The sequence below is a fragment of the Grus americana genome, chromosome 10, assembly GCF_028858705.1.
Source record: "Grus americana isolate bGruAme1 chromosome 10, bGruAme1.mat, whole genome shotgun sequence".
NCBI classification, from domain to species: Eukaryota; Metazoa; Chordata; class Aves; order Gruiformes; family Gruidae; genus Grus; species Grus americana.
In genome coordinates this window covers 6,428,695-6,442,317 of record NC_072861.1, presented here as the reverse complement: position 1 = coordinate 6,442,317, position 13,623 = coordinate 6,428,695, and positions in this window count along the sequence as shown.

Here is a 13,623-nt window from a genome sequence, read left to right as displayed (position 1 = left end):
CCATGCCCAGTAAGATTACAGATAGGAGAGTGATAGGTCCAGCAGGGATTTCTACCAATTAAGCTTCTACACTCTGGGGGGGTGGGTAGAGGTGTTTTTTGAACCATGAGTTATTTTTGCACATATCATGGGCTGCAGTGCCTAGCCACAAAAGGGCTACATTAAGAGCAATATTACAGGCTTTGCTCAGAGCTATCATGCTTTTCTGCAAGTCCAAACCTCTAAGAAGATTTCAGTGAGTGAACTGAGAATTCTCAGTTCTATACTATCAAAAGGATGATAGCAATGCTTTCACCTACTCAACCTTTACATTTTTGCAATCAAGGAGAAAAGAAAAAAAAAGATTACAAGGTTTAATTAACAACAGATACAGCTAGATGATGCCAGATTTTGTTCTGCTGCATACTTACTATTTTCTCCTATGTGTCACCTAGCATCCCAAGAGGCCACAACTCATGGTCTGTTAATATCTATAGCTAAAATAGAGCTTTCAGATTATCACTTTTTCCTTTTTTTTTTTTTGGTAAATCAAAGGCACTATTTATATCTGTTCTCCAAGCAAATAACTGTGGTATTTGGGTACCTTTATCATACAGTTGCTTCAGGAAACATCAATACAGGAAACAGTGGAGTAGACTAATTTTGAGTCTGTATTTCACAGTATTATGAATACCCCACTTTGTAGATTGACAATTCAAAGTCACACACATGCACACAGGATTCAAAGGTAGTTTTCATTTGATAGTTCTACAAGTCCACCAGACCACATCAAAGGTATCAATTTATGTATCCACGGACAGTATGATGCAAATTATACAAGTGTGGCACCTATCTTGAATATTCTAGCTCATCTTTAGAGGGCTAGGATTATGAGATAATCCTTGTATAGAGTGAAGACCTGTATTTGGCATAGCAACGTTTTGGCTTAAGTTTTAAGCATATTCTGAAGCTCAGATTCTTTAGCAAAAAGGTAAACTTTATGATAATATAAAAGCATAGTATTATAAGCATGCACTTACATGACTTTTTAGAATCTGGTGTTACAGGCAAGATGGACATACAGTGTCATTTTTTTCAGCTTATCAAACTGGGAAGGACTATTGAAAGAAAAAAAAGCAAAGCTGCTTTGATGCAAAGCTGCTTTGATGCAAAGCTATACAAGATGAGAATATTGAGAGATTAATTGAAGCAAAAATTTACTGCAGATCATGAGACAGATTCAGATAGTTGCCTTGCCTTCAGATTTCTGTGAGGAAAGCAGGTATGGAATCAGATGTCTGAAAGAAAAAAGAGAGAGAAAAAGAAGAGAGAGAGAAAAAGAAGAGAGAGAGAAAAAGAAGAGAGAGAGAAAAAGAAGAGAGAGAGAAAAAGAAGAGAGAGAGAAAAAGAAGAGAGAGAGAAAAAGAAGAGAGAGAGAAAAAGAAGAGAGAGAGAAAAAGAAGAGAGAGAGAAAAAGAAGAGAGAAAAAGAGAAAGGATAAAGCCATCCTACCTGAAACTGTCACATTTTTTTATCGCAAAATACCATGTCAAAACACATGAAAGAATTTATGAATAAAACTTTGATTTTAACCATTTATGTGCATTAGCCATTTATAGTTTCCCCTTCTCAGAAATACATCCAAATTAGAAACAGGCAAAGAAAAAGAGACTTAAACAGTATGTGTCTAAATTTTCCATTTTTCAAAATATTCTTTACCTTTATTTTACTCTTTTTTTAATGCTAACTGAAATCTTAAAAAGTAATTTAGTCTGTTGCTCAGCCTCAGAATCATTTTCTGGTAAAAATAAGCCAGGACCATTCATTTCCTACTTTCACTTATTTCACATAGGCTATCGAAACATAGGCACACCTTGTTTTGCTTTCCTAAGGCCAGAAGGGGAACTTGCAAATCTGCTGAGATTCATGTTTGGCCTGCTGCCTGAAGAACAAAAACTATTGCAGTAAGTCTCAGCACAGAGCTGTTTTACTAGGTTGATACAAAAAAACCTAGGCTTTCCTCCAGTTAAACAACAATAATTTGTTTTAGTTTGATAGGTCCTGCTAAATAATGGTGTCATCAGTAAACATCTGGCTTCTTCCTAGCAGATTAGGCCTCCAATGAGGAAAGTGTGTTTATAATTCTAATTTGAAATACAGCACATTAATATGCTGATTCTCATAATGTTTGCCTTAACCTGTTTGCAGAAATTATGACTACAAATATCTTGTACACAACACCTCTAAACTACCAGCTTGTACAAACAACACAAGAGTCGATGCAGTCTCATACAGATGATTAGAACCACTTCAGAGGCAATCATGATTAGTGCTTTGGCTTGAAGCCATATTTTACACATAAACAAAGCATCTGTTTCTGAGTTCCTGTCCCAAGCTAATAGACCCACCTCCACTATTACTAATAAGCCCATTCAAGAGAGCCAGATGGCCTATCTGAAGCAGCCCTGGCTTTTTCCTGAGCTAGGCAAACCAGAGCCATGGAACCAGAGTTGGCTCCAAATCATATTTCCTTGGGCTCTAGGAGCCAGTAAAATGACATGTAAACTGGCTCCACAAAAGAAGAATACAAATGCTGGTACCATCCATTATTTAGAATTGGTGTGAGGCCAACATCTGCCCCTCCAGATGATCCTTTCATGTAGGTACAATGAAGGAAGATGAAAAGTACATTACACTTCTGCAGAAGTTGGTGTATTGCAATGCAGACTGTCACCATTCCTTGCGGGATTTTTTTGCAGACTTTGCAAATCCCTGCCTGCAGCCAAGCAGTACTGCTCAGCTGTCCTTGCTGTACATTATATGTACTTGACAATTGGGTGGTTTTACATATTTAATAAAAGTGTCACATTTAATTAGTAGAACTGGGCTTCAAAAAGGATCTTATGCTCCTTAGCAGCAACTGGAGGTATTGAGAGCCAAACACAACAGCACTTGGCTGGTTCAGTTCTAAGATCTTTCCTGTGACCCAAGTTCTCATTTAAGCAGTTCAGTCTCTAAGTAGATTAGAGTCAAGATGCTCCACAAGCCAAGGAGTTAATGTTGCAAGCAAACCCATAATTGGCCTGGCCTAGGAAGATTATTAGAGAGAAATCTCTTTATATTTTATTGAGAAGCAAACAGTCAGGTGGCAGTTAGTGACAGGGAGAGATGGCCATTTAGGTTGCCCGCCCCATCAAACCACATGTATAAAGAGAATGTCATTTTCCCGCTTCCACTATGATGCATAGGGTGTTTTGTTCCAATATGCTGACAACTGAATTTCAGCAGACCGTATGTCTGCATGAACTATCAAAGACAATTCACTACACCAGGAGCAAATGAACTTCACTCTAAGAGCAGTAGCAGGTCACATCACCCCTGCAGAAGTAAGGAAGTTTTGCAGAGATAAAGTCCTTTCAGAACGGCACAGCTGCAGCGAGCATGCTTCTTGTGTGCTACTATCCCGAAGCTACAGACAAAAAAATCCTTTACTTCTGTCTCCTGGGGATACCAGCAGATTTGCAGAGATATAAAGCTCCCCAAACACAGCTATCTTCCCCCCACCTTGCCATCAGAGACAGAAAAAATGAGTCACTGCATGAGGGGAAAAAACCCTAACGGAAACGTGCTGAAACAATTGAGGCCTGTCACTCCTCTTCATTAAAGAAAGGTTCCACAGTAGTTACTGAAGCTCTCTGGGATCTCTTGGGATAAAAGCCAGAATAGAAATGTGTAAAGTATTGTTCTTCATCTATTTTCCCCATACTGCCAGTCTTGTGAGCTATGCATGCAGGGCATTCCTTGATTTTAAAGAAAAGCCATGAAGAACAGTCACATTTCACAGCCCAGATCAAGTGTGTTCCTGAATCCGTGTCACTGTCCACACTAGCAGCCAAGAACTCAGCTAGACTTTCCTTCGGAGCATGAAGGATTTAGTGAAAGGTGCATAATCAGTATCATCCTGCTACTGCAAGGATTTCAGCTGTTTTACCTCAAAGGGATTATTTCAGTGCAGGAAAGCAGTATAAGACTTGAATAAAAAAAAAATCTCTTTCTGCATTCCTAGAAATGTAAGAACGCACTGCCATATACACGTGGAAAGAATGACACATGTTCCAGGTTTTCTCACTTCATATTTTGAATTGCATAACACTAGGCATTTTGTAGGGGGAAAAAGAAAGGTTGGGGTTTTTTTGGTTTTTTTCCACTGAGGGGTAGAAAGAAGGGACTAAGTACAAAAAAGAAGAGGGGAAAAAGTTATCAGAAGCAGAACCAAACCCCTTGTTTCAAGAGGAAAAGCAGGTTTATGGCTCCTGCAAACTTCATAAAATTAACAAAACAAAATGCATAGCACTGCTACCAAGCACTGTCTATCCTAGGCATTACTGAGACTGGCATTTTCTTGCAGGCTGTACCAAATTAAGTTATTTGGAATAAATCTTTGGGATTAATTCTACCCTCTGAGGAAGTTGGTTTAACAGGGCAATTGGGAATGAAGTCTTAATCCAACAAACATTATGTGTCCTGAGCAGCGCCTTCCAAAAGTCACTAACCGAATTATCAGAGTTTTTACAGTAACTCACAGCTGCAAGCCCATCTCAGTCTGCTACTTGGGGGGGGGGGGGGGGGGGGGGGGAAGTCCTCTGTCATTTCACTAGTGTATGAAATTCTCTGTACCTGTACTGGACAATAACACTGTGACAAAGCTGCTGCCCTCACACTCCTCCGTCACAGTACTCTGCTTTACCAAAGAGAATTCCCCCATGGTACCATTCAGTCTTTGCTTCCTCTAAGACTGATCATGAGATCTCACCAATTTCATCACAGCATAGGGATTATCAATCTAATGAAAAATTTCAATGTGTTGTCATTTTTCAGAGAAGTCTTCAAACGCTATTTCCACTATTAATCTATTTGAATAAGAGCACACTAGATAAGTCATGAAACAGTGTGAAACATGAACTAGCACTCCTTTTAAATGGAAGAGTTGAGCCCTCTTCTCTTAATACTCCCCACCAAATGTTAATGCACAATCTATTTAATGCCCAGTTTTTGTGTGCTGAATTAGCTCACAATGCAGCTGAGTGTCCCTTGTGAGCAAGTGCTCCATTTGCACGTCAAGCATTCTAGTCTATTTAGTCCTATCCCAACTGCTTACTGTCTGAAACAGAAGCATCCACTACATTCTTCTTGATCTAAACAGCTAATTTAATACCCTTGGACAAAAGCAGCCTGGTGTTTTGGTAAGCTCCCATGGGCCTAACTATCACAAAGAAGGGATTGTTGAATACACATGTAAAAAAAAGGAAGAGATAGGAGGCAGGCGGTCTGATCTTTATGACCCACTGATTATTCTATCAGTAAGTAGAAGCATAAATCTAGCTCCTGACCTTACAAAATACTATTTTACTTCCCTTTACTCTATATTTTATCTTTTATAGCCAATAAAACATTAAACATTACAAAAGGTTATGTTCTCACCAATATTTTCACTAAATGACAATAAATTCCAAGTTGAGCCAAGCAGAGGTTTCCGCAGCAGTTATCTTGACAGTTGTTTGACACTCTTCCTGCAATTCACTGTGAATACACTAGCACCACTAATACCAAGAAAGCCCATCTGGAAAATCTGACACTGAATTTGAATCAGTCTAATGACCCTCTTAATGATTTAACAGCAAATCTATACACTAATACAAAGCTGAGCTCTTTTCCAATGATCTCTTACAGTATTTACTGTAGAAACTAAGATTCCTTCCCTCACCTTGCCTTTTTGAACATCCCCAAACACCAAAATCAGTATCAGCCTTCTTAGCTGATCTCCCTGAGCTTTAGATCAAGGCTCTAGACTTGTCCTGTGTTTTATTCCATATTTGTTAAAAGGGGAAAACCAAAAGAATTGGGGGGGGGGGGGAAAGGAGAGAAGAGAGATGAAGGGACTTCAGAAGGAGCAGGAAGAGAGCAGACCAAATCTTTAATCCACTGCAAAGCTAAGTATTCCAGTTATCTGGACTATATGTGTACGAAAGACAGGCAGAGTGGAAAATGCCTGAAAAACTACACGCATTTGATGGTCCATCGATTTAGGAGAGAGTGGCAGAGCATGCGGTTGTTTTGAACTGGATACAGAAAAAAACCACTCAGAACCACTGATCAGCAGACTCCCAAAAGGCTGAAGATAGGACAAAGAGCACTGGCAGGATAGACAGAACAGTTTCCTATCTCAGTGCAAACTTTCCCCAAATGTTTCAGTCTACAGGGTTCACTCAGTCACCAGCTGTTCTGTTTATTCCAAGAACCACTGTAAAATGAATTGTGCATTGTCATCTCAGATGCCTGGTCCTAGGTTTTCAGAGATTCACTATTGTTCTAGTTAAGACCAAGATCTGCAGCTCAGACAACTGTGAAAGTACTTGCCCACATGGGAAAATAAGCTCAGATACACAGGCTATGAAAATTGGATCAAAGCTTCAAAACACATTTCCCAGGCAGCATTTGAGCTGAAACATAATCATTAAAGTTCATCAGTCCTGAACTCGGGAACTGAAAATATTAATGAAAACAGCTCATCACCTGTTGTAGTAGGTTTGCTATATCAGGAATTACTTAAGAATATCTTTTTTAATTCAAAAAGAAGAAATTAATATCTAATTTTAAAGGGAAACTGAGGCACAGATAAGCTAAATGGCTTTGATGATGTCACACAATAGATGAAGAAAAACAGGGGAATTGCAAGCAGATAGTTCTGTCCTACACAGTGTTTCTTTTTTTCTTCTATCAATGAGTCCAAACTGCTGCCAGACTAATTAAACAGACAACAGTATACCTTAGTAACACTGTTTTAAGTCACGCAGTCATGACTACACTGGGAAAACGTAGAAAATGTTAGCTAGCATCTTGTTTGGGGAGGAGAAGAGGACAGCTATACTTATAAAACACATTAACTACTGTATTAATCCTCAATCAAGAGCATTTTCACAACCCAATTAATGTCTATTCATAATTGGTGATGACTCATATGATCCTTTCAGTTATGATTGTTTCTAAAACAATGAGATTTTCTTGTGGCAGAAGAATATGTGATGACGATTAAGCTAAGATACAAAGAAAATCTGGGATTGAACAGCCAGGATGTCTGCAAGCCCAGCGTTGTCCTGGTTTAAGAGAAACTTTGAACAAGGCCAGTGGAGCCTGGCTGAAGGGCCTGCAACACTTCAAAACCTGGTAAATAGCTGATATTAGGAGGCAGTCATACCATATGAGACTCAGGCACAGAAAGGTACGTAGACACCTAATTCCCATTGCTAAAAATGACACGTCTAGATCTTCAAAGACATTGGAGTGCCTAATACTCTGCACCAAAGACTGAAGATACAGACCTGAATTTACAGATGACTCAAGCCAAGCATTTCACCTACTTGGAGAGCTCAGGCAGGCTCTTACAGCTTAACAGACACATCACATCAGGGATCACAGTATTACTTTCCCATCTTACAGGTTTCATTTGATAAATTACACACATCATTCCCTTCTTTTCTTTCTAGTATTTAATCAGAGCAAATCAATCTGTATATGTGAATTATCTGCTACCTACCCAACATCATGGCCTTTTAAAATACATTTCTTACACACAGAACCAAGAGGGACATCTCTGCAGCTTGTGCATCTAACGTCAAGGTGTCTTCTGAGCTATGACGTACACTAATCTAAAGTATATGCAACACAATTCATTAAAACAATAGGGAGAGAAAAGTAGATTGCAGCTTCTTTTCCTAGGTTCTGTGCTGCTGAGTCTGAGCTCAACTCATGTACACATGGACAGCCTCTGAATATTTTGTCAGTTCATCAGTTACCTAACTGAAGTTCATTATTTTGAGCCTTTTGGCTCCTACCCAGTTCCAATTACTTGTTTTAAAACACTACATTAGCATCATCACCAATTACAAATACAGCAGCTTATTTCTGAAATAACTGCACTTCTGATTTCTTTCCACAATCCTGTCTTCTGTGTATGGCAATAAACGGTACAGAGAGGAAATAACTGAAAAAGTCAAATCCCACCTTATTAGTGGGATTATTAGTTTTTTATTCTACATGATACAGCTCATATCCAGGCAGGTTTTGAACTGATAGTCCAACCCTGTTCTCTCAAAGTAAAATAAATTAGTCCAAGACAGAAGAGGAAGAAAAAAAAAAAAGGGAAGAAAATTGTCCCACCTACCCACATCAAATATGTAGCAGACCTGAACATAATCAGAAAATAAAAAGCAGTTGCTTTAGTACGACTTCCTCTGTTAAAAAAAGGAAAAAGGTCTGTCATTGTCCCAGATATAATTATAACTTACATCAGCCTTTTTTCACCTTGATTTACCTCGAAGATTTACTAAATAAAATCCTTTAATATAAAGGGTTTTAAAACAAACTATTAAAACCTTCTAATGTTGAGAACATTTGTAATACACAAATTTGCAAGAGACTAGAAAAAAATTCTCCTGTAATCCATCATTTGCAATAACAGCATTATGATGTAGTCACAGTCCAGAACCACAGTACAGTACAATCTGTTTTCTGCTTTCCTACTTACCGGGAAAAACCTTCCTACAATGAGGAAGTACATTCAGAACTAAGAGCTCACAGTAAAACCTAAAACACACCTAAAGTGCTCCTAGCACCTTTTTTTTTTTTTTTTTAAAATGGGGAGGAAAAAATAGAAGTGGGAAAGAATTTAGATCCCCCGTTATTAATGTATTTATTGTACAATGCAAACTGTTGATATATGCTGTACTGATGTATTTAAGTACATAATTGTTAATATTTTTGCAATAAGTTAACTGCAGTATCTTCTCAGAAACAAAATTTAGTTTACTAAATAATCATAGAAATCCTACAAAGTAATACTCGTTTAATGTTTTTATTACAAAATATTCTTAAAAATATGTTTCCAAAATATTTACCCATCTTTACGGCTATGTAAATCTAAAAGATTTTAGGAAGATTTTTCTTGTTGCATTTATTTTAAAAAACAAATAGTATTAAAGCTACTTTAAATAAAACTTTCTCTTTCATGGAACATAATTTCAAAACATTTAATAAATTCAACATTTCATAAGAAAACCATTTTGGATCAGATAATTCACCCTGATTTCTACACGTAAGTAATAAAGTAGATTTAAAGAGTATGCTTTCAATAACGGTAATAAAAGCAGATTTTTCAGATAAGTTCTGTGTATGCTTAGAAATAGCCTCCACAAGTCTTAAAGCTTGTTTTCACCTTACAGGTAAACCATTACCTGAAAATAACTAGGTATAAACCAGCCAGATAAGGACACTTAGCAGAGGAGCAAAGAATATTGGCCAAATTACTTAATAGCTATTCAGTCAGGAATTCACAAGTAATATACTCTGTTCCACAACTAACATACCTGCATGTATGCCTTCCAATCAACCTTCTTAAATAGCAAGATATGATTTTTTTCTATTAAGCATTAAATAGGACCTTAAATAAGCCATACGAAAAAAGAAGTTCATTGAATATCTTCTTAAGACACTAAAAATGCAAAAGCTGAACATAAACAAAATCACCTCACGTAATTGAACAAATTCTTTCTGTATTAAAATTTTAAAAACATTCCCTGGTGTGAACACATCGGTCAGAGAGTGAGAAGGAAAGGAAGATTAATACACATGAATAAATGGAAATATCTCCTTTAGAAAAGCTACTTTAATGGCACATGTATTTCATTGTAAGTAAAGATAGTGAAAATGCAAAGAGTGTGCAATTGCTAGCAATTAATTCTAAAGTTCTAACATGAATATAGCAAAAGATATGGTGATGTATTTAATTTTCTACAGAGAAAATAAGAATGAGTACCTGTTTTAAATCAGGAAGCAGCTGATAATTTCAAGATCAAAACCACTTCCTGTTAAAGAAAGGGGAGAAAATTCCTTTACAGTTATTGTCATTATTAATCCACTCTTTGAAAGGTTATTTATAGAAAACCTTTCAATTTTGAAAATTTGTAACATGATTAGAATATAAGAAATAATTTGGGTTGCCTACACCTAAAAGACAGCAATTATGAAATTTGGTTAAGTAATCCAGAGAACATAGCCAATTTCTAGATAGAGAAAAAATACTGGAAGATGAAACTGAATTTTTGACAAGAAGGCTTAGAGTCAGGGAATGTAAATGTTTGGAGAGAGCAGAGTTCATAATATATAGGGAGCTATATTAGGATTGTTTTGTTTTGTTTTGACTGCAGGAATACTTGAAGCTTTCTCTGAGCTCCCTCTCGTGAGCAGTTGCTGACAGTGCACCAAGAGCATCACCACCATCAGGACTCAACGTAGGAGTTGCAATTTCATATTGTTACTTGTTTCTTAATGCATCATGCCCCAAAGGGCCTTGCACATAGAAATGTTTGGTTCCAAAGATATTATCCATATACAGTTATCTTTCTCTAGAAGGAACAGGCTGTAAATAGAAAGACATCCTATCCCCCCAACCAAAATCTGCTTCTTTGGTGCTCACCATCCCTCATTGCAGTGAGAAAGAAGTACACTTGAGGAACAATCTTTATAAACAGTCACAGCAGTGTTCAGAGAGCAAGCACTACCCATTTTAGAAGTAAAATGATACATGCCATTCTAATATTAATGAAAAAGGTATTTTAAAAGCAAGCACTTAAAGAAAGCTTCTATCTTGCAAGGAACTTTTTATTTTACCAGGATGTAAATGTTACCTTAAGTTTTGACTGAACTACAATTTCTTTTAAATAATCAATTCTAAATCTGTTTCTCACTTGTAAAACATTTTGCATTACTCTGCATCAATGCACTGCAACAATAAACTGCTTGGTTTTATAAGATGTTTAGATTTTGTGCAAATGGAGTTATAAATTGCAGAAACAAGGATTTTTGCAACAAGGAACAAGCACAGCCTAGTACAGGCCTGACAGCTATTCCACATTTGCAAGCATTTAGTGACTTTATCTTACTCTGAATAAAGCTGTTTAACTTACATGAATTCCTCTGAAATCTGAGAAAGGAATTCTGGATAGGGAAGAGGAAGTGTCACCCTTATGCATGCAACTGGAAACCACACCAAGGAAAGCACCTACAGCTATGCTAGAAACATTACTTTCTTAGTAGGTGTTTAAGTCGATACTTGCCCAAAGATGCACTTTAGCCCTATATTCTAATGTCTGTGTTACACAGCAGGTCTGATAAGACACTAGTACAAATCCATTTAAATCCTGCTACTGCTATTTCTTTGTTGTGTAATTTGGAATAGTCAAAGAAACAGTGCCAATGAAGTGCAAAATATAAGGAAAACTTTTTGTTGTTGCATTCGTTATGGGAATGAGTAGTCCAAGAGCAAACACAATAAACTAAATCGTGAGCTGACCTGAAAAAAACTGAAATTGGACCCTTTCTTCACACGTTCTTGGGACAGTAAAGGTCTGGAGAGGCAAATTTTAAATACCTTTTTTTTTCCTCCTCTGATGGGAAATAGATCTTAGAGTAACAGTCTAAATCATATCATCAGCAACAGAAAGTTTGATTTTTTTTTTCTTTTTGTCATGTGTTCAATTTGCCAGGTGGGGAATAATTAATAAAATGTTGCAACACTGTCGAGTACCATTCTTCAAGGTATTCCTGACTTTCCCAGTCCCAGAGACTTGATTTTTGCAATACATCTCCATTCACAGGGACCTACCTTGCTTATCAGTGAGCCTGCAATCAAATGACAGGATCAACACCAGAGCTTGCAAATTTGTTCCTATCTGGAACATCAGTAAGCCAGTAATAAAAAAAAATAGAAAGCTACAACAAATTAAAATCCATCAACAATGCCAATAAACAACTTCAATTATATTTTAGAAAGCTTCTAGATCTCACAGGAGACTGATTCACTTCCTAGTCCACAATCAGCAAAAATGGTCCTGGCCTTTGAAATCATGCTGGTTTATTTAGCATTGCCTTGCTCCCAAAGAAACACTGCCTGCAATTTTGAACATCCTGTAGCAGTGAGGCAGAGCGTGCTAGCCATCAAATTCTAGTTGTTCATTCCACTGACTGGAAAAATGCCTGCCATTTGATTTCTTTTATAGGGCCACATTTGAGCAAGCAAAGTTTATAGAGATGACTTACCTAATTAGATTCAGAGTGATTTGCTATCTCAGCAATAGTTTTTAAATGTACAAATCTAGACAGAGAGGCATTTTGTAAACAGGTGTGAATGACACTGGCTCCATCAGGCATTAAATTGGAGCTGCTCCTGAAAAACAGTATCATTTGTGCATTTAAGTTACCCATATTTTATCAACTGCAGTGTTTTTACACCAAATATTCCTTGTGGTGTACAGCCAATGATATTTCAGCAAGATCTCTCACCCTCTGAATAGCAGCATGAAACAGGCTACTGTGTGCTTCTCATGTCTTTTCTGAAAAGTTGATTTAAAAAGTCTCAAAATTATCTGAGGGGTGTATCAGCCTTTGAAACAGGGCTACAAACCAGGTAATGCCTGAGGGAAAACAGCTGACACTTGTGGGCAGTTTTATATTTCCAAAGGAACAACAGCTGGGAAAGCAGGCCATTATTTTCTCTTATGGCAATTATTTAATATTTATACTACAGTTGTACCCAAGGCCTCTGCTAGGCAGTGCGTGGGTACACAAGCACCCAGAGACTCTGGCTTGGCCCTTGCACCAAGATGGCTACTCCCCTCAGCCTTCACACGAGGGCCCAAACGCAATGCTCACAGCTGAGAAAGCTTTGCTCTTTACACTTTTTTCCTAACATTTGGATATGACTTTCACACAGTAGTAGGAGATAAAGTTACAGTAAGACAAGAAAAGTGCATTCTACAGGGAGAGCTTACTTCACCGTGGCTCCAACCAAAGACTGAAATACCTATCACCACACGGGGGAAACGGGAGCCCCGAGCGCCCAGCACAAGCTCAGGGGGACGGCGAACGCCTGCAACCCCCGTTAACGGCTCTTCACTGTGTGGTGTACAATCCGAAGTCCCCCCAGCCGGACGCGAGCCCGCACCGTCCCCAAGACGCGCGGAGGCCGACTGAAGCAGCGCGGCAGCGCCTTCCTGAGGGCACCGCAACGCCTCCGCCGCTCCTCAGGCAGCCGCTGAGGGCAGCCCCGCCGCTGGCCCCTGCTGACAGGCAGGGCAAAGATAGCCCCCGGCTCCGCAGCCAAAGCTGCTCTCAGCGGAGAGGGGAGGGCGGGGAGAAGAAAGACGGGAAACTCCCTCCTCGCTACAATCGGCAGCGCCCGCTTCGTTCCTCCTCGCCTCCCGGCCGGGTCTGACACACCCGCGCAGCAGCCCCTAGCGTCGGGTCTTCTATTACAGACAGGCTGTTTTAGGTGGTTAAGAGGGATTCAAAAATGTTTGCCCCTCGTACAGGCAGAGAAAGGCGGGACTCAGGTTTTAATATCACTTCGGGGGGGGGGGAATAAAAATCACGAGACTAGTTTTGCTTCTGCTGAGAAATGGAATCATTAAACAGGGGAAGGGCTTTGAGGGAGGAAGATAAGGTTTCAGCCCCAAGTAGTGAACCCTGGGAGGAAAAAACCAACACGGAAAATGGCCAGCAAAGGCCAAATAGGTATCAATTGTTCACACA